We start from the raw sequence: 20,414 nt of genomic DNA, 5'->3' as shown, positions 1-20,414 counted from the left end.
CTGAAAGGAAAGTGAGAAAGCGGGAGATGGTCGAGTGAGAAATGAAAGACAGAGACCAGGCAGAGATACACAAAAGAGTTTCTTTGTCAGAGCTGACAAATAAAGGGACATCTCTCCATAGATGGAGAGAGGCAATATAGGCTTGGGTTTGTGACTTTTATAGGGCAGGCTCAGGAATCAGAGCCGGGAGGGTCCTAATACAGCCAGTTAAGTGTGGAGTTGGTATGAGGGAGTAGTGACCCTTTCTCAGAAAGACCCTTGGGTGGGAAAGTAAAACTTTTTCTTAAGATGGCGGCTGTCACTTAAGATGGCCATCCAGATGCTAAGCAAGGACCTTACACTCACCAGAGTTACAGGGCCCAAAGAAGGGTTCCATTGTTCTCTGGGCCCTGGCTGTCCTTAGAGGGTAAGGACCAAAATGTTGGCTGCTTTTTTTCCTTGGCCCTTTTGTTTCCTTGACTTTGGTCTAAGTTTTTGGTTTTAAAAATCCAGCAGGACAGTTTCACCAGTTTTAAAGTGGCTGTGAGTAATGGGTTATAACTTCAATATCTATAATTGTACAGTTACCCTTTTTATTTAATTGGGGTCAGTATTATAAGGTCCTTGCTTAGATCTGGGTGGCCATCTTAAGTGACAGCCTCCATTTTAAGGCTTTCCCACCCAAGGGTCTTTCTGAGAAAGGCTCAACACTCCTTCATACTAGCTCTACCCCCCCCCCCCTTTTTTTTTAAAGAGAGAGAGAGAGAGAGAGAGAGAGAGAGAATTTTAATATTTAGTTTTTAGTTATCGGCGGACACAACATCTTTGTTTTGTATGTGGTGCTGAGGATCGAACCCTGGCCGCACACATGCCAGGCAAGCGCGCTACCGCTTGAGCCACATCCCCAGCCCAAGCTCTACCCTTAATTGTCCACATTAGGATCCTCCCTACCTGGCTCTAATCCCTGAGCCTCCCCCATAAAAGTCTCAAACCCCAAGCCTGTGTTGCCTCTCTCTGTCTATGAAGAGATGGCCTTTATTTTTCAGCTCTGACAAATAACTCTGTGTGTATCTCTGCCTGGTCTCCCATCTTTCATTTCTCACTGGCCCGTTTCCCAGTTTCTCACTTTCCTTTCAAGTATTAGTACTGTAAGTCAGCATAATATCCTGTCTGTCCTATAGGTGATGGCTTATTGTCTCAAATTAATTCAGGTTATTTTATTAGAAGAAGTACCTCTGCAAAACACTAACAGGCAACAGTTATGAAGTTTACAAGGAAAATAAAAATGAAATTAACAGAGCAAAAACATTAAGTTTGTGTAATAGCTATGAACGAAGAAAAATGACTATTATAATCTTAAACCTTTACTTAGTTATATATTATGTTCTGTTTATTTTGAGGTCATAGTGATCTTTACAAAAAATGTATCTTTTTTATTTTTTTAAATTTAGTTGTAGCTGGCCACAATATTTTATTTATTTATTTATTCATTTAGTGCTGAGGAGAAAACCCAGTGCCTCCCACATGCTGGGCGAGTGCTCTACTGCTGAGCCACAACTCCTGTCCCCAAATTTATCTTTTGAACACAATTTTAAATAAGTTTAATTCTAACCTATTTCAGAGACATCCTAACATGGATGAGACAAGATGCAGAGCCTTAACTCAGGTGAGGCTGGCCTCTTTGAAGGAGGTGGATATTTACAATCCCTCAGGGGTAAAAGGAAACTCAGGACTCTGACATTTCACAATTTCTCTTTTGTGCCAAAGTTCCCCTGCCTGCCAAAAGTATCTGACAAAGTCCTTCCATGATATGGCCCTGCTTAAACCCTATAAAACTCAGACTCTTGTTGTAGCCTGTCACCATTTTCCTCTTGAAAATGTGCTCCTCTATTGATTAGTGAAGACTTGCTTATCTGTTGAGGTCTCTCTCCATTTCTTTTTCTTTTTGTATTCTTTTTCATTTGCTTCACTCTTTTTTATTTTATTTTATTTTTTGGTCATTGATGGACCTTTATTTTATTTGCTTATTTATATGTGGTGCTAGGAATTGAACCATGTGCCTCACATGTATGAGGCAAGCACTCAAGTACTGAGCTACAACTCCAGCCCCTGCTTCACTCTTGATACACCTTAAAAGTTGTTTTATTGGCTGGGTGGGATGGTGGATGCCTGTAATCCCAGCTGCTTGGGAGGCAGAGGCAGGAGGAGTGCAAGTTCAAAGCCAGCTTCAGCAATTTAGTGAGGCACTAAGCAACTCAAAGAGAACCTGTCTCTAAATAAATTACAAAATTGGGCTGGGGATGTGGCTCAGTGATCGAGTGCCCTGAGTTCAATTCCCAGTACCCCCCCCCCCCCAAAAAAAAAATATTGTTTTATCTCAATCTGATTTTTGCCCCCTTTTTAAAGTATCACTCTGCAAAGTTCTCATGTATTATTTCCTGAGTCTCTGAATATCAGTTAATATAATATGACATTATACCTGAAACACATAATCAAACAGAAAGGCTAAGAGGGCTTTTAGCTTCCCTTTTGTGGAAAAGGTGGTAGACTGTTTTTATGTTCCACATTGTTAACCTTTGAACAAATTGGGCTCTCCTAATACCTTCTAAAAATGCATTTAAATTTCCATCCTAGTGTAATGAGTAATGCAAAATATTATATAAAATATTAGATGGCACAAATAAGTACCAATCACTTTTGTTATTTCTATATAAATCTCAAGGGGACTATTACTACAGTCAATTTTAGTTTGGAGAACACCAACTTGGCAAAGTGGTCTCCTAAGCTTTACATTTAACTAAGTTTAACTTTCAGAGTACAATTTAGAATCCATAGGGTACAGTAACAATAATCACAGGTCTCTATGTGTTAACAAAAATCAAAGGATAAACTTAAATCTCTTATACATTTAGGAAACAGTGTTAATGATAAGAAATTGACTTAGTCAAAGCAAACAGATATAAGACTGATCTTCAAATGAGGATGTGACCTTTGTCAGATACAATGTGTAAAAGAGAGCACTTATTGATTATCTTGCCAGTAAACTACTTGAACTTTTATACAGCACTTAGACAAGTCTTAGATACTGTTCTCAGATGCATACATATACCTAGTTATATATTTAGGGTGTCAACTATATTGTTATAAACTAAATAACAGTTGTTTGTTTAACTAGTTACAAAGTAATCACTTAAGACTTTAAAATGGGCACAAAATCCTAATTTCTTTATGTGGAAGACCAACCTTGCACATGACTGAGTTAACTCTCTTGCTGGGCAATGTGGCGTCAGGTGGCAGACATGCTGCTAGACTGTCCCGCTCTTCTAGGGTTTGAGTGACTGTCTTCATGCCCAGGTGTGTCTTCCTACATCCCTATGGGTGGAGCTACGCTCACCTGTTCCTTTGTAATATGACCCCTTGCCCTGTTTAGGATAGAATCTTCCATGGAAGTGCCTTGTGTGTGTCCCCTTCTCTTACTGTGCCCTTGGGTGTGGCCTACCCAGGTGTCAGTCAACCTGCTGACAGTGGACATCATGAAGATAGACTCAGTCCCCTGAAACCTGACCCCTTGCCTCACTTGAATAGCTTCTCCTCAATAAAAGGGGTCAACGAGTGCTCTCGCTCTCTCTCTTCCTATGAACCCTTAAGGTCAGAGGAGCCCTCACAGCGACCCCAAAGAAAAAGGTATTTGTGTCTCTTGTATGGTTATTTTGTGCAGCCCAGTTAGCCCAGTTTACCTGGAGTGACCCCTGAGCCTTTTAGTCATGAACAGAAACCCGGCACCTTTAAGACTTGGTTTCCTCAAGTAATTATAAAATTAAACAAATATAAGAAAATTATCTTAATAGATAAGAGAAAATCAATCTTTCAAACTTTGCTTCATATCATTACATTAAAGTTTAAGTAATTTTGACTGACTGTGCTCATTATAGTCCATTAAATCACAAACACAAACTTTTTGAGATTTACCTTCTGCAAACCTTCTGTGTCTTATTTAAACATTCACAACTTGGGCTGGGGATATAGTTTAGTTGGTAGAGTGCTTTCCTCACATGCCCTGGGTTCAATTCCCAGCACCACAAAGAAAAAAAATCACAATTTAGTTTACATCCTTAGTTTTGTCTTCTTTCATCTTGGACTTCAGCACAAGAATATTAGTTTATCAGACAAAATAATTTATCACCCAGAAACATTTCTTTTACCTTCTAATTTTCTGTACTAAAATATTTCTATATTGTAACTTTTCCAGTTTCAGACCCTTTATTATATTCATATTCTGTGTTCTCTCTGATATGTGGATGTTGACTAAAAATGGGGGTGGGGGATGTTGAGGTTCACCAGATAAAATAGGGGGGGAATGGGGGGAAAGAAAGGGGAATGGGAAAGATAGAATAAATTGGCAATAACTTTTCTATGATTATTTGTGAATATAGAAGCAGTGTAACTCCACATCATGTACAACCCCAAGAATGGGAAGTTATACTCCATGTATGTATGATATGTCAAAATACATTCTACTGTCATGTATAACAAAAAAGAATAAAAATAAAGTTGATAAATGAGTTGGTATCAAACTAAAAATTTCTTCACAGCAAAATAAGCAATCAAAAACACAAAGAAAGTCTATAGAATGAGAGAAAATCTTTGCCACCTGCCCCTCAGATAGACCATTAATCTCCACGATATATAAAGAACTCAAAAAACTTAACACCAAAAAAAAAAACCCCACAAAAAACAAAAACCAAACAAACAAACAAACAAAAAAACACAAATAACCCAACTAATAAATGGGCAAAGGAACTGAATAGGCACTTCAACAAATTATAAAAAATGTTCAACATCTCTAGCAATTGGAGAAATGCAAATCAAAACTACACCAAGATTTCATCTTACTCCAGTCCGAATGACAATTATCAAGAATACGAGTAACAAGAAATGTTAATGAGGACATGGAGGAAAAGGTACCCTCATACATTTCTGGTAGGACTGCAAATTAGTGCAACCAATCTGGAAAGCAGTATGGAGAATCCTCAGAAAACTTGGAATGGAACATCATTTGACCCAGTTATCCCACTCCTTGATAGTGCTGCAATCACATCAATGTTTATAGCAGCTCAATTCACAATAGCTAAACTATAGAATCAAGCTATGTGCCCTTCAACAGATGAATGGATAAAGAAAATGTGGTATATATACACAATGGAATATTACTCAGCCATAAAGAAGAACGAAATTACTGCATTTGGATGGATGCATTGGATGGATGGAACTTGAGACTACCATGCTAAGTGAAATAAGCAAATCCCCAAAACCAAAGGCTGAATGTTCTCTCTGATATGCTCTTGTTGACTCACAATGTGGGGCAGGGGAGAAGAGGAGTTTCATTGGATTGGACAGGGTGGAGTGGGGGGAAGGGATGTGGGATGAGAATAGGAAAGAGTAGAGTGAATCAGACATAACTTTCCTATGTTCAAGAATGAATGCATGACCACATCATGTACAACCACAAAAATGGGAATTTATACTTCATGTTTATATAATATGTCAAAATACATTCTACTGTCATGTATAAATAGAACAAATAAAAAAATAAAAAAAATATTCTGAAATAATCCTTATGAATGTTTATCACTCACATCCCTCACAGATAAGAGAATGGGGTTCCCCTTCAGTGGAATGGGCTACCTAAGAAATAAAAGATAAGAAAAATAGAACAGTGAAATAACCACAGAACACAGAAGTAGCTTCAAAAGCAAGGGCAGGATGGGAAGCTGATCAGATGGGTCTAGCTTCTAACCATGAAAGGAGCCCATGTGTGATGTATTTATATCGGAAAACATCACTAAAACCGGTTAGAGGTGGGGGGGCAGGGGGCTAGGGATGTAGCTCAGTTGGTAGAGTGCTTGCTTTGCATGCACAAGGCCCTGGGTTCAATCCCCAGCACCACCAAAAAAAGTCCTGGAGAAAAGAACAGACTCCAGGGCTTAGGGATTGAGATGGGGGCAGGTAGGCTGCTCAGTTCCTAATGGGTTTGTGGGACCTTTCTAGCAGAGCAGAGGGGAAGGTCATATGCATAGGGTGGTCGGTCTCAGTGGGAGTGCCATGGGAAGTTCTCAATGCCAGGCCTATCCCCTCTCTGGCTACAACCCTGAATAAGTCCTCATGCATTTCATGGATGGCTTCCCACAAATGTTACCTGTGCGTTCAATTTACACAACAAATTCTATCCTGGGAAAGGGTTGGACAATCAGGTGTACAGAAACTGTTCCTTAATCGTTTTTTCTCCCAGGTTACATTTAAGGGGTTGGAACACAGGATATTTCTGAGCCTGACCCGTGTCTGTTATCATTATAAGGATGCCATCAACTTTAAGTGAGTTCCCTACTGTCAATTTGGGCCTTTTTCTTTTAATAGGCATATTGAGACAGGAGGACCTTTCTATCCTTTTCCTTGGGCTTCCTTTAGAATCCTTTTGCAGAGGCTGCCTACAAAACCTGGGTTGGCCTTAGTTTCTGGCACCCGCAGCACTGTTTTCTGGGTGCAGTTGTTCATTCTGCCAGTATCCCCAGGCATTTAGTTTGATGGGATACTATTATAGGAAGAATTGCTTTGCCCCAGAGATGGCTAGTCCCTGCTGAATGGGATGTCCTGTCAGATCTTAAAAGAGGAGTCTCACCAGTGACCTATGCTGACAAGATGAACTGGGTTCAAAAGAGCTGGCTGCAACATTTAGCTAAGAAAATGGTGAGAAAGCACAGAACACAGAAGAAATTTTCATATCGAGTATAGGACAGCTCTGAGACCTCGAGTGTCTTCTTCTATTCTGGAAGGCAAGAGAGCGGGTGCACATGGAATCACTTTATTTATAGGGAAAAGACAGTGAAGGATTTGTCGATAGAATATTCTACACTAAATAAGGTAGGGGATAAAGTTTCAAGGGGGATTGACCAATTCCATTGGGTAACACTCAAGTCCAGAGCTGAAGCAAACTTCTTTGCTGAGCAAAGGTGAAGGCCACTTGCTTCACCCAGTGCATGGCTTGCAATGCCAGACCGACACCCCCTTTGCTCAAGGCTGAGAGGGGATTCTTGGCTCATGGGCAGGTGGCCTCCCACAGGGGAGACTATTTCTGTCCCCAGAAACTAACAGTGCTGGAATCTACTGTCACATCATTTGTGGCCAGCAGACTCTACCCTCCAGGGACTAAAGAGGCTGGAAGGCAGGGCAGAGGCCAGGTTCTCCTTTGGATATTTTTCTACTGCCCAGGCAGCTTTTCTGGGAGCTCCCCCACCCCCCAGCTTATTGGTAGTGTCTCTGATCCACAGTGAGATGATCTGCTGCTGCCTGGGGCCAGGCTGAGAAACAGTGCTGGGAGTGCCAGCACCGGGTTTAAAATATTTAAATGTTTTTTTCAACCCTTTCTTCTGGAGTCCTGCTATCCTTTCCCACCAGAGGCAGTGCCTTTTGGACCTTCAACATAGTTCCTGAGTGTTCATACCCCTTAGCATGCAGCTGCATCAATGCCTTGTACATACAAAATCTTTTATATATTTTGTCTTTGACAGACCAACTTCAAGATTGTAATAATAATCCAGGAAAACCACTAAAAGACCAGATTGTGTTATATTAAACCATCTTTCTCTTAGACAAGATTTTCACTACTCGTGGCTCCTGTAGCCAAGACCTTTCTGCTCAAGAGACTACAGGAAAGATCAATTCAGCATAGCCCATGTCTTAAAGGGTCAGTAACATATTCAAAAAACAGACAGGAGAGGATCACCAAAACCCAGGCTGACAGATAGGAAACTTTAAAACAGACAGACCTGCACATACAAATTTCTTCCACTTATTCTACCTTTGACAGACCAACTTGCCACGATATGCAACTAAATCAGTCAGGGTCATTCCAGGTGAATTTGGGTTGGCACAAAATAATTACACACACAGAGACAGAAAATACCTTTTTCTTTATGTTCTGTGATGGCTCTTGACCTTAGGGGTCCCTTGGAAAGAGAGAGCACCACCTGAATTCTTTATTCTTATATAGGGGGGACTGACAAAGGGAGGTTCCAAGGAATGTTCTTTCCAAAAAAGATCAGGGGTAGAGTATGCTACAGGGACACTGCTACATCGATGTTCATAGCAGCACAATTCACAATAGCAAGACTGTGGAACCAACCTAGATGCCCTTCAATAGACGAATGGATAAAAAAAATGTGGCATTTATACACAATGGAGTATTACTCTGCATTAAAAAATGACAAAATCATAGAATTTGCAGGGAAATGGATGGCATTAGAGCAGATTATGCTAAGTGAAGCTAGCCAATCCCTAAAAAACAAATGCCAAATGTCTTCTTTGATATAAGGAGAGTAACTAAGAACAGAGTAGGGATGAAGAGCATGAGAAGAAGATTAACATTAAACAGGGATGAGAGGTGGGAGGGAAAGGGAGAGAGAAGGGAAATTGCATGGAAATGGAAGGAGACCCTCAGGGTTATACAAAAGTACATACAAGAGGAAGTGAGGGGAAAGGGAAAAATAATACAAGGGGGAGAAATGAATGACAGTAGAGGGGGTAGAGAGAGAAGAGGGGAGGGGAGGGGAGGGGAGGGGGGATAGTAGAGGATAGGAAAGGCAGCAGAACACAACAGACACTAGTATGGCAATATGTAAATCAATGGATGTGTAACTGATGTAATTCTGCAATCTGTATATGGGGTAAAAATGGGAGTTCATAACCCACTTGAATCAAAGTGTGAAATATGATATATCAAGAAATTTGTAATGTTTTGAACAACCAACAATAAAAAATTAAAAAAAAAAAAAAAGATCAGGGGTAGTATTACAAAGGAACAAGAAGGCAGCCCACTCCCATTGGGTAATGCCCACTCCTAATTGGCTGAGCAAAGTTGGGATCCACCTGCTTCCTGGTGAGGGAAGCCAGTCTCCACATTTCCATTGCTCGCAGCTAGGGGGCGCTCAGCTTCTATGTGGCAGCTCCTGACACCAACTCCAAATGCAAGATTGTATAATAATCCAGAAAACTATTAAAAAACTATTTCAAAAAGCTATTCAGATTATTACAGTAAAACACCCCAGAAATGCTTACACCTATATGTGGCCCCTTTCTTCAACTTGCTTTACCTCTGACAGACCAACTCTAATTGCAAGATTGTAAAAAAGACACAGAGAGAGACAACCAGAGAGGATCCCCCAAACCATGGCCAAGAGTTGGAAATCTTTAAAACAGACCAACCAAGACCTTTCTCATGAGACTACCTATAGGGTCAATGTAGTATTGGTATGTCTTGAAAGGGGCAGTAACAGATACAAACAAAACAAAAACACAGACAATCAGAGGGATTTCCCAAACCCAAGACCAACAAACAAATGAGAACCTAGAACCTAGAACATAGCAGAAGGGAGTATATATCCCTAGGTTCTTGAGTCCTCCTTCACCTGGACTCCTATGCCAGTGGCACCAGAAATGTCCCCCAAAAGAGGGTGAAAAACCAGCTTCTCCCTCAGAGCAAAGCCTGTCCAAGGAAGGGGGCATGACCCTTGTCCTTGGAAAGACCCACAGAGCATTCCTAGGCAAATTCCCACTCTGTTGAGTTGTTTCATCTACAAATAACAGGAGAGATCTGCAGAGCCAGGTGTCCCTGACTCAGTCAGGCTAGGTGAGGACCCATAGCAACCTCCTAGCAACCACCAGTCAGCATGAGACAGGGAAAATACCTGGGATGCCAGATGACCCTCCAGTAGTTTATGGTGGCTGATAACATGTTGGGAAACCATGTAGTTCAGCATGTACCCCCCCTCGTGGCTTAAACCAATCATTTCAAACGAATCCCCCTCTTGTACTAACCAATCACCCCTACCCAACTTGTTCCCACCAGTGAATGTGCTAATCAATGTTAAGAGTTGTTGTTTGATTTTCCCGCAGTGTGTGATGATTTTCTAAGAGATGCTATGATGTATGTGGGGTCCCTGCCTTCTCCAAAGAGTGTATAAAACTGCTGCAAACCCTGGGCTCGGGGCCTCTCAGTGTCACCAGTTGCTGTGTGCGTGGGAAGACCGAGCTAGCTCGCAATCAACACCTCTTTGCTATTTACATTGATCTTGGACTCTGGTGGTCTTTTGGGGGTCCCGAATTCGAGCATAACAGGGACCAGATGTTCCCACAAAGAGTAACCATGTTACCGCTATTTACCAGTGACGACTCCTTGCTTTCCCCAATGCTGAAGTATAACATCAGAGAAGCACACCAAGGCAAGTGGAGAGTGGAAAGTGGAAGGCTTTATTAAAAGACAGCAGAAAAGACCTCCTCCTGGAGGAAGAAGGGGAAGTCTTCCCTTTTTTATATCTAAGGTCTTCTTTTAATCCTCCCACACTCCTGTTCTTTTCCCCCTTTATCTTGCAGTGATAGAATGCAGGTGGGAAGGCCAAAAGGTGGGAGATAGGTGGACCACGTGGTGGGAGGAGTAATCTGGGCAGGAAGGGCCTGGGGTGGTTTGATTAGCACCTCCCAGTTTGCTGGGAGCTACTTCATTAACAATTCTTTAGGATGGGTTCTCGGCCTTGGGGACATTAACATTTCAATTTCCACAGGTGTTGTTCTGGTTTCCTGGACTCCATTCTCCATAATGGTCTCCATTTTCTTTATGGTACTTGATATCAGACCCGATTTACCTAACTACCTATCTTTAAATCTGGCTTCAACCAAATGTGTGGAATCAAGGATCTCAGCATGCACACTGGGAGACTTACCAGGTAGTCAAGGTTTTTGCGACTTTCCTGAATTCAGTTTCTTTTTTCTCAAAGTGAACTATGGTGGAGCAATCTGTACTGTTGAGGGAGAGAAGGTGGGAGTTCCCTGAAGCAAAAGGAGCTTCTGCAGCTGCTGGGATGGTCCCTTAGTGCCTCCCTTAACTCACAGGAAAGCACCCCCAGTTCCACCTGAGGCAAACTCACCCATCTCCCAACTCTCCTGCTGTTGGCTCTCAACAAGTTCACCAGCCCCATCAATCTTCAGCATGAAAGTGGGGTTTCTCGGAGAGCCAGGCCTGCCCAAGGAAGCTGGAGCAGGACACATGACTAAATCAGTCAGGGTCATTCCAGGTGAATGGGGCTGGCACAAAATAATCACACAAAGAGAAAATACCTTTTTCTTTGGGTTCTGTGATGGTTCTTCTGACCCAGCTCCCAAGTCAGGCAAGAAAGAGAGAGGGGCACGCCTCAAACCCAGGTTTTATTGGGGGAGGCTGTTCGAAAGAACATTCCATCCATATAAGGCAGAGGGGTAATATTACAAGGGGCAGCCCACTCCCATTGGGTACCGCCCACTCCCAAAGCTGTGCTCCTCTGCAGAGCAGAGATGGGGATCCACCTGCTTCCAGATCAGGGAAGCCAGTCTCCACATTTCCATCACTCAAAGCTTGGATCTTTTGGAGCTCCATCATCATATTCAAGATATTCAAAATAATAGAGCTGATTTTTCGGATCCTTCTTATTGGGTGGAGAGCAGGCTGAACTGTGTTGTCTGCTGGGCAGGCTGAACAGATGTTGGCTGCAAGATAGCCCACGCACTCAAACCCCCCTCTATCTGGTCCTTTATCACCTGTTTGCCTCAAGTCTGAACATTCAACCCCACTCAAGGCTGAACACTTAACCCCCCCTTGGGCCAACAAGGCAGCTTGCAGACCCATAGGCCCCATTAGATTTGGGCTATAAAAACTCCCTCCTGCCAGGCCCCCCTCTCTCTTGCTCTCTCTCTCTTGCTCTTGCTCTCTCCCTGTTCATCTCTTCTCTTTTCTCTCTCTCTCTCTTTCCTTCTTTCCTTTCTCTTTGTTGCACTGCTGCAATAAAGATCTTTTGGTTGCTCTGAGTGTTGTGGTCACTTTCCTTTCACTTCTTCCTTAGCTAATCAAATACTAAAAGAATTAAATGGCTTTAACCTCGGAAACATTCTTAAACTCTCTCGGCCTGGAACATCTTTGCATTGCTCTCTTTGCTGTTAATTCTTTTTTGTGTTGTAATTATAGGATAGCGAGTCTTCAAAGCAAGAATTTGGGGGCTCGAGAAAGTAAATCATGACCTGCTTTTCAAAGAAAGAAGGGGGAATATGTGGGAGGCCATCCTTGCACGTGATTGAGTTACCACCCCTGCTGGGTGTGAGGTGCTCACACACTAGCTGTTAGAGCTTTCCCCACCCTTCGTGGGCCGAAGGCTTGCCAGCATGGAGGCGTGCCTCACCACTGCCCTTGAAGATCCAATCATCTGACCTTGGAACACTGCCCCTCTTGACCTTCATTGGATGGGATTTTCCCCTGAATTTTCTGTTCCCCAATAAAAGCCCTCTCCCTGGCGTGTTCTCTCTCTCTCCCTCTTGCTAGCCTCTTCAGTAAACCTCTCTACTTCCCTGGGTAGCTTGAAGCTGGGGGTGCGAGGAGCCATCCTGGAGATGGTTTAAAGGTAATTGGAGTCTCTGTCTTTAATTTAAACTCCCTTAGGATTTTCCCATGTGGCAGAACCGTTCATACTGTCTGCGCTGGCCACGGACTAAACTTATTTTTGTCTTCATAGGGACTCTGAGAAGTAGGCAGTTATTGTCCTGGTTTCACAGATGGAAATATGGAGGCTCCGATTAGCCAAGCAAGTTCATGTTTGCAAAACAAATAAGGACTGAAGTTGGTATACAGCACCAAGTATATTTACATTACGCTGGCTGTTTAGGAGGTTGTGAAAAACTTTGAGAGGGTAAATCCAGGTGTGCAGTGGGAGCGAAAGCCATACTGTAGAAGATGTGTAGGCAGGTGGAGGAGGCCACGGATTTGAGCGCTGTTGACTGTCAGCACTCCAGGTGTGATATGTCAAGCCTCAGCTGTACCTTCTCCAGGTACTTGTACCTGGTGAGCTGCTTCTCCCTATTCTCAGAGATGATTATAAGCCTTCACTCACACCCAGTTATAATTTAGATGTGACATGTCCCCCAAAGCTCATGTGTGAGACAACGCAAGAAGGTTCAGAGGAGAAATGATTGGGCCGTGAGAGTCGTAATCCAATCAGTGATTAATCACCTGATAGGGATTAGCTGAGAGGTAACTGAAGTGGTGGGTTGTGGCTGGAGGAGGAGGGAATTGGGGTGTGGCTTTGGGTATATATTAGTATCTGGCAAGTGGACACCTTGTTCTCTGCTTTCTGATCATAATGTGAGCTGCTTCCCTCTGCCATACTCTTTTGTCATGATGTCTTGCCTTACTCTGAACCTCAAGGAATGGAGTCTGCTGTCTATGGATTGAGACCTCTGAAACTGTGAGCCCCAAAATAAACCTGTCCTCTTTTACAATTTTTCTGGTTGGGTTCTTCAGTCACAGCAGCAAAAAAGCTGACCCTCTAATGAACCATTACAGCTCATCTTCCTTTTTTTATTTTTAGGACCAGAAATGAACCTCACGGCACTTAACCACTGAGCCACGCACGTTCCCAGCCCTTTTTATTTTTACTAAGGCTAAGTTACTCAGAACCTCACTAAGTGCTGAGGCTGCCTTTGAACTTGCAATCCTCCTGTTTCAGCCTCCCTAGCTGCTGGGATTACAGGTGTGTGACACTGTGCCTGGCTCATCTTCTTTCCATTTTTTTTAACCATATGATTTATTTTCATTTTTTTAGTCATACATGACAGCAGAATGTATTTTGATGTATAATACATACATGGAATGTACATACATCAATCGTATTGTCTATTCTGTTCTGCTGCCCTTCCTATCCTCCCTACCCCTCCCCTCCTCTCCCATCCTTTCTCTCTATCCAATCTAATGTGACACACTTTTTTTTCTTTTTTTCCCTCCATTTTTTTTATTTGCTCATTTTAGTTATACATGACAGTAGAATGCATTTTGACATATAATACATACAACGACCATTCTTGTCATTGTGCATGGTATGGAGTTACACCAGTCGTGTATTCATATATGAACAAAGAAAAGTTATGTCAGGCTCATTTTACTGTCTTTCCCATCCCCCATCCTCCATCTCTTCCTCTCAGTCCCCACTGTCCAATCTGATGAATGTCCTCTCCCCCACTCCACACCTATTGTGAATCAGTATCTGCATATCAGAGAGAACATTCAGCATTTGTTTTTTTTTTTGGGATTGGCTAATTTCACTTAGCATAATAGTCTCCAGTATCATTTGTTTACTGGCAAATGCCATAATTTTATTCTTCTCATAATTAATATTCCTTTGTGTATACCACATATTGTTGATCCATTCATCTGTTGAAGGACATCTAGGTTGGATCCATAGCTTGGCTATTGTGAATTGAGCTGCTATGAACATTGATGTGGCCATGTAACTATAATATGCTGATTTTAAATCCTTTGGGTATTTTCGAAGGGGTGGAATAACTGGGTCAAATGGTGATTTCATTCCAAGTTTTCTGAAGAAACTCCATACTCCTTTCCAGAGTGGTTGCACCAATTTGCAGTCTCACCAGCAATGTGTGATGTTTCCCCCCACATCCTTGCCTGCATCTATTATTACTTGTATTCTTGATTATTGCCATTCTGACTGGAGTGAGATGAAATCTCAGTGGAGTTTTCATTTGCATTTCTCTAATTGCTAGTGATATTGAACATTTTTTTTGTATATTTGTTGACTGATCATATTTCTTCTTCTGTCAAGTGTGTTCAGTTCCTTTGCCCATTTATTGATTGGGTTATTTGCTGTTAAGTTTTTTGAGTTCTTTATCTATCCTGGAGATTATGCTCTATCTTAGGTGCAGATGGCAAAGATTTTCTTCCATTCTGCAGTCTCTCTATTCATATTCTTGATTGTTTCCTTTGCTGTGAAGAAGCTTTTTGGTTTGACACAATCCCATTCTTGATTTTACTTCTTGTGCTTTAGGAATCTTGCTGAGGAGTTCAGGTACTAAGCCATCATGATGGAGGTGTGGGCCTACTTTTTCTTCTAGTAGACACAGGGTCTCTAATCTAATGCCTAGATCCTTGGTCCACATTGAGTTAAATTTTGTTCTGGGTGAGATATATGGGTCTAATTTCATTTATTATATACGAATTTCTATTTTCACAGTACCATTTGTTGAATAGGCTGTCTTTTATCCAATGCATGTCTATGGAGACTTTGTCTAGTATGAGATAACTGAATTTATGTTGGTTTGTCTCTTTGTCTTCTATTCTGTATCATTGGGCTATGTGTCTGTTTTGGTGCCAATACCACACCATTTTTGTTACTATGGCTCTGTAGTATAGTTTAAGGTCTGGTATTATGATGCCTGCTGCTTACTGTTCTTCCTAAGGATTGCTTTGGCTATTTTGGGTCTCTTATTTTTCCAAATGAATTTCATGACTGCTTTTTCTATTTCTATGGAGAACATCATTGGAGCTTTAATAGGAATTACATTAAATCTGTATAGCACTTTTGGTAGTATGGCCATTTTGACAATGTTAATTTTGCCTATCCAAGAACAAGGGAGATCTTTCCATTTTCTAAGGTCTTCCTCAATTTCTTTCTTTAGCGTTCTGCAGTTTTTATTGTAGAGGTCTTTTGCCTCTTTTGCTATATCGATTCCCAAATATTTTATTTTCTTTGAGGCTATTGGGAATGGGATAGTTTTCCTAATTTCTCTTTCAGTGGGTTCATCATGTATATAAAGAATGCAATTGATTTATGGGTATTAATTTTATATCCTGCTACTTTGCTGAATTTATTTGTGAGTTCTAGAAGTTTTATGGTGGAGATTTTTGAGTCTTTTAAATATAGAATCATACCATCAACAAATAAGGATAGTTTGAGTTCTTCTTTTCCTATTCATACTCCTTTAATTTCTTTCTTCTAATTGCTCTGGCTAGAGTTTCCTGAACCATGTTGATGAAGTGGTGAAAGAGGGCATCCTTGTCTTGTTTCAGTTTTTAGAGAGAGTGCTTCCAATTTTTCGCCATTTGTAATGATGTTGGCCTTGGGTTTAGAATATATAGCTTTTATAATGTTGAGATATGTTCCTCTTATCCCTAGTTTTTAAAAATTTTCTGAACATAAAGGGGTGCTGTATTTTGTCAAAAGGTTTTTCTGCTTATATTGAGATAATTATATGCTTCTTGCATTTAAGTCTATTGATATAATGAATTACATTTATTGATTTCCATATGTTGAACCAACTTTGCATCCCTGAGATGAGCCCAACTTGATCATGGTGCAATATCTTTTGAATATGTTTCCATATGTGATTTGCCAGTATTTTATTAAAAATTTTTGCATGTATGTTCATCAGGGATATTGGTCTGAAGTTTTCTTTCCTTGATGTGTCTTTGTCTGGGTTTGTTAGCAGGTTGATAGTTAGCAAAACAGAATTTGTTTAGAAGGGTTCCCTACTTTTCTATTTTATAGAATATTTTGAAGGATTAACATTAGTTCTTCTGTGAAGGTCTTGTAGAATCAGCTGAGAATACATCTGCTCCTGGGCTTTTTTTTTCTTGGTAGGCTTTGGATGGCATCATCCATTTCATTGCTTCAAATTGATCTGTTTATGTGTCCTCCTGATTCCATTTGTGTAGGTCATATGGTTCTAGAAATTTGTTAATGTCTTCAAGATTTTCTATTTTGCAGGAGTATAAATTTTCAAAATAGGTCCTGGTTATCATGTGTATTTCAGTAGTGTCTATTGTGATGTTTCCATTTTCATTGCAAATTTTAGTAAGTTTTCTCTCTCTTTCTCTTGGCTAGGGTTTATCAATTTTATTGATTTTTTTTTCAAAGAACCAACTTTTATATTCTCAATTTTTTGGATTGTTTCTTTTGTTTCAATTTCATTGATTTCAGCTCTGATTTTAATTATTTCCCAGCTTCTACTGATTTTGGTGTTGATTTATTCTTTTTCTGGGGATTTGAGCTGTAATTTTAGGTTATTTATTTGTTGACTTTCTATTCTTTTAATGAATGAACTCAATACAATGAACTTTCCTTTTAGAACTGCCTTCATAGTGTCCCAGAGATTTTTGATATATGTTGTATCACTATTCTAATTTTCATCTATAATTTTTAAAACTTTATCCCTGATTTCTCCTGCTATCCATTCATCATTCAATAGTGTATTATTTAGACTCCAGGTGTTAGAGTAGCTTCTATTTTTTATTCTATTGTTGATTTCTAATTTCATTCTTTTATGATCTGATAAGATGCAAGGTATTATGTCTATTTTTTTTTTTTTGTATTTGCTAAAAGTTGCTTTGTGGCCCAAGACATGGTCTCTTTTAGAGAAGGATCCATGTACTATTGAGAAGAAAGCATATTCAGTCACTGATTGATGAAATATTCTATATATGTCTATTTAGTTTGAATTATTAATTGTTCTTTTTTAGTTCAATAGCTTCTTTATTTAGTTTTTGTTTGGAAGATCTATCCATTGGTGCAAGAGGTGTGGTAAAGTCACTGAGTGTTATCATGTTGTGGTCTATTTGCTTCTTGAAATTGAGAGGGTTTGTTTGGTGTACATAGATGCTCCATTGTTTGGGGCATAAATATTTACAATTGTTGTGTCTTGTTGATATATAATTCCATTAAGCAGTATGAAATGTCCTGTTTGTTCCTTCTAATTAACTTTGGCTTGAAGTCCACTTTATCTTATATAAGGATAGAAATCCCCATTGTATATAAGATACATGTGAGTGATATATTTTTCCCATCCTTTCACCATCTGCCTGTGGATGTCATTGCCTATGACATGAGTCCCTTGGAGACAGCATATTGACCTTGTTTTATAATCCAATCTGCCAGTCTACATGTTTTGATTAATGAGTTAAGGCCATATTATTGAGATATAATTTTTATTACTGGCAATTTTGGTTTATTTCTAGTTTTCAATTTGAATTAATTTCTCCATTTATTCACTGATCTTTTAGTGTAGTTCCTCCCTTTGCTTGTACTCATTTTTTTTTTCATTTCTTCTTCATGAAATATCTTATTGAGAATGTTTTGTAGTGCAGGCTTTCTAGCCATGTTTATCATGAAAGGTCTTTATTTCATCTTCAGTTCTGAAGCTTAATTTTGTTGGATATAGTATTCTTGGTTGATATCCATTTTCTTGCAGAGGTTGGTATTATATTATTCCAAGACCTCCTTGCTTTGAGGGTCTGGCTGAGGCAAATATCTGAGATCCACAATGGTTTCTTTCTAAATATTACCTGTCATTTTTCACTAGCAAAATTTGATCCTTATTCTGTATGTTAGGCATTTCCATAATAATGTGCCTTGGTGTGGGTCTGTTTTAATTTTTTATATTTGGGGTCCTATGAGCCTTCTGTATTTGATTTTCCATAGCATTCTTTAGGCTTGGGAAATTTTCTGATATTATTTCATTGAAAAGTGTGCATTCTTTTTATTTATATATCTGAGCCTTCATCTAACCCAATAATTGTAAATTTGGTCTTTGCCGGGTTTTGTTCATGACTAAAACACTCAGGGGTCACTCCAGTTGAACTGGGCTAATTGGGCTGCATGAAATAACCACAGAAGAGACAGAAATACCTTTTTCTTTGGGGTCATTGGGATGGCTCCTCTGATCTTAAGGGTCCACAGGAAGAGAAAGAGGGGTATAGCATGCGCTGACACATTTTATTGAGGAAAAGCCATTCAAATAAGGCAAAGGGTCAGGTTTCAAGAGGCCGAGTCTAGCTTCATGATGTCTGCTGTCAGCAGGTTGACTAACATCTAGGAAGGCCACACCCAAGGGCACAGTAAGAGAAGGGGACACACAAAAGGTGTTTCCATGGAACATTCTATCCCAAACAGGTCAAGGGGTAATATTACAAAGGAACAGGTGAGCATAGCTCCTCCCATGGGGATGTAGGAAGACACACCCATGCACAAGACACGACCCTCGGACCCAAGAAGGGTGGGGAAAGCTCTGCCACATTTCTTCGACTGAGCGCTTCAGTACCCACAGGGGGGAATGTGACTCAGTCATGTGCAAGGTTGGTCTCCCACAGGTCTTTTTGGGTTATCCCATATTTCTTGGAAGTTCTATTCATGGTCTCTTAACATCTTTTCTTCATGGTCAACTTTGTTTCCAAAATTATATATTTTGTCTTCATTGCCTGAAACTCTGTCTTCCAAGTAATTTAGTCTGTTGGTGATGCTTTTAATTAAATTTTTAATTTGGTCGATTGATTCCTTCATTTCAAAGATTTCTGCTATTTTTTTTTTCAGAATTTCTATCTCTTTTTGAAGTGATATTTCACTTCCTGTAGTTTCTCTCTAATTTCACTTCTTATACCCTCCTTTACTTCACAGATCAGTTTAACTATGTACATTCTAAACTCCTTCTCTGATATTTCTTCCACTGTGGTATTCTGTTATTAGAGTATCTTGGTTTGTTTGAGGTGATTTGTTCTCTTGCTTTTTCATGTTGTTTGTGTGTCTACTCATCTAACATATGGTTCTGATGCAGTAGAGTTTCTCCCCTGAAGGTTTCCAGTACCTCACTGTTTAGGGGGAGACAAATAACACCAACCAATGCAAACAATATACAGAATTAGACCAAATAGTTCCTACTGTAACAATGTTAATTATCACAATAAAAGGCAATGATGGGATTAGTTATTGCCTACAATAAAAAAAAACAGCACATTTTCAAAAGAGTTTACAATTTCATAAGGTGAGAATAGGGAGAAAACATAAATGACATAGGATGTAACGGTTATGAGGGAGAAGGAGAGAAGATAGAAGTAAAAAATTAAAAGAGGAGTGGAAGAGAGAACATAGATATTGGCCATTAGCAGAAGAATAGAGAGAGGGGCTTGGGATGTGGCTCAAGCGGTAGCGCGCTCGCCTGCCATGCGTGCAGCCCGGGTTCGATCCTCAGCACCACATACAAACAAAGATGTGTCTGCCGAAAACTAAAAAAAAAATAAATATTAAAATTCTCTAAAAAAATAAAAAAAAAAGAATAGAGAGAAAGAGAATCAAGGGAAATACGTAAGAGAAAAAAAAATATATGTATATAAATAAAAAAATTTTAAACTTAAAAAATAACAGAAGAAAAAAATTTTTTTAAAAGAGAAACTAAAATATACCTTCAAACATCCTAGTTTCTATAAAAGGGCTCTATAAAAAATAACTGGCTTTTAAAATGCTAGAAATGAGAAAAAAATATGAGTATGTATAAATGTTCACATACCATTAAGGTCAGAATTAAACAGAGAAAAGAAAAAAAAAAAAGAGAGAAAATCTCAATGCAAAGTGAAAGAATTCTTCCGGTTAGAGTACAGAATGTTCTCAGATTCTCTTCTCAGTAGTTTTAGGTGGGGTCATCTGGAGCTGGTCATCTGGATTGCTGGAGTGGGAGAGGTAATCCTATAGGTGGAATTCCTGGAGGCAGGGTTTAGGTTTAGGATTTAGGATTTAGGGTTTAGGTTT

At 40.0% G+C, this 20,414-nt stretch overlaps 1 non-coding gene across 1 annotated transcript; it reads left to right on the top strand.

The window, feature by feature from the left end:
- The first annotated feature begins 5,856 nt into the window (after nt 1-5,856).
- On the top strand, nt 5,857-5,928 carry Trnaa-ugc (transfer RNA alanine (anticodon UGC)). The gene has a single exon. It is a non-coding gene; the product is annotated as a tRNA-Ala (tRNA).
- Nucleotides 5,929-20,414: the final 14,486 nt, after the last annotated feature.

This window comes from Marmota monax, unplaced genomic scaffold (genome assembly GCF_021218885.2).
Source record: "Marmota monax isolate L192 unplaced genomic scaffold, Marmota_monax_Labrador192_F-V1.1 WCK01_AAM20220418_F8-fsc00145, whole genome shotgun sequence".
NCBI classification, from domain to species: Eukaryota; Metazoa; Chordata; class Mammalia; order Rodentia; family Sciuridae; genus Marmota; species Marmota monax.
Note: the sequence above shows the minus strand (reverse complement) of the source record. Positions and strands in the feature narration are given on the sequence as shown.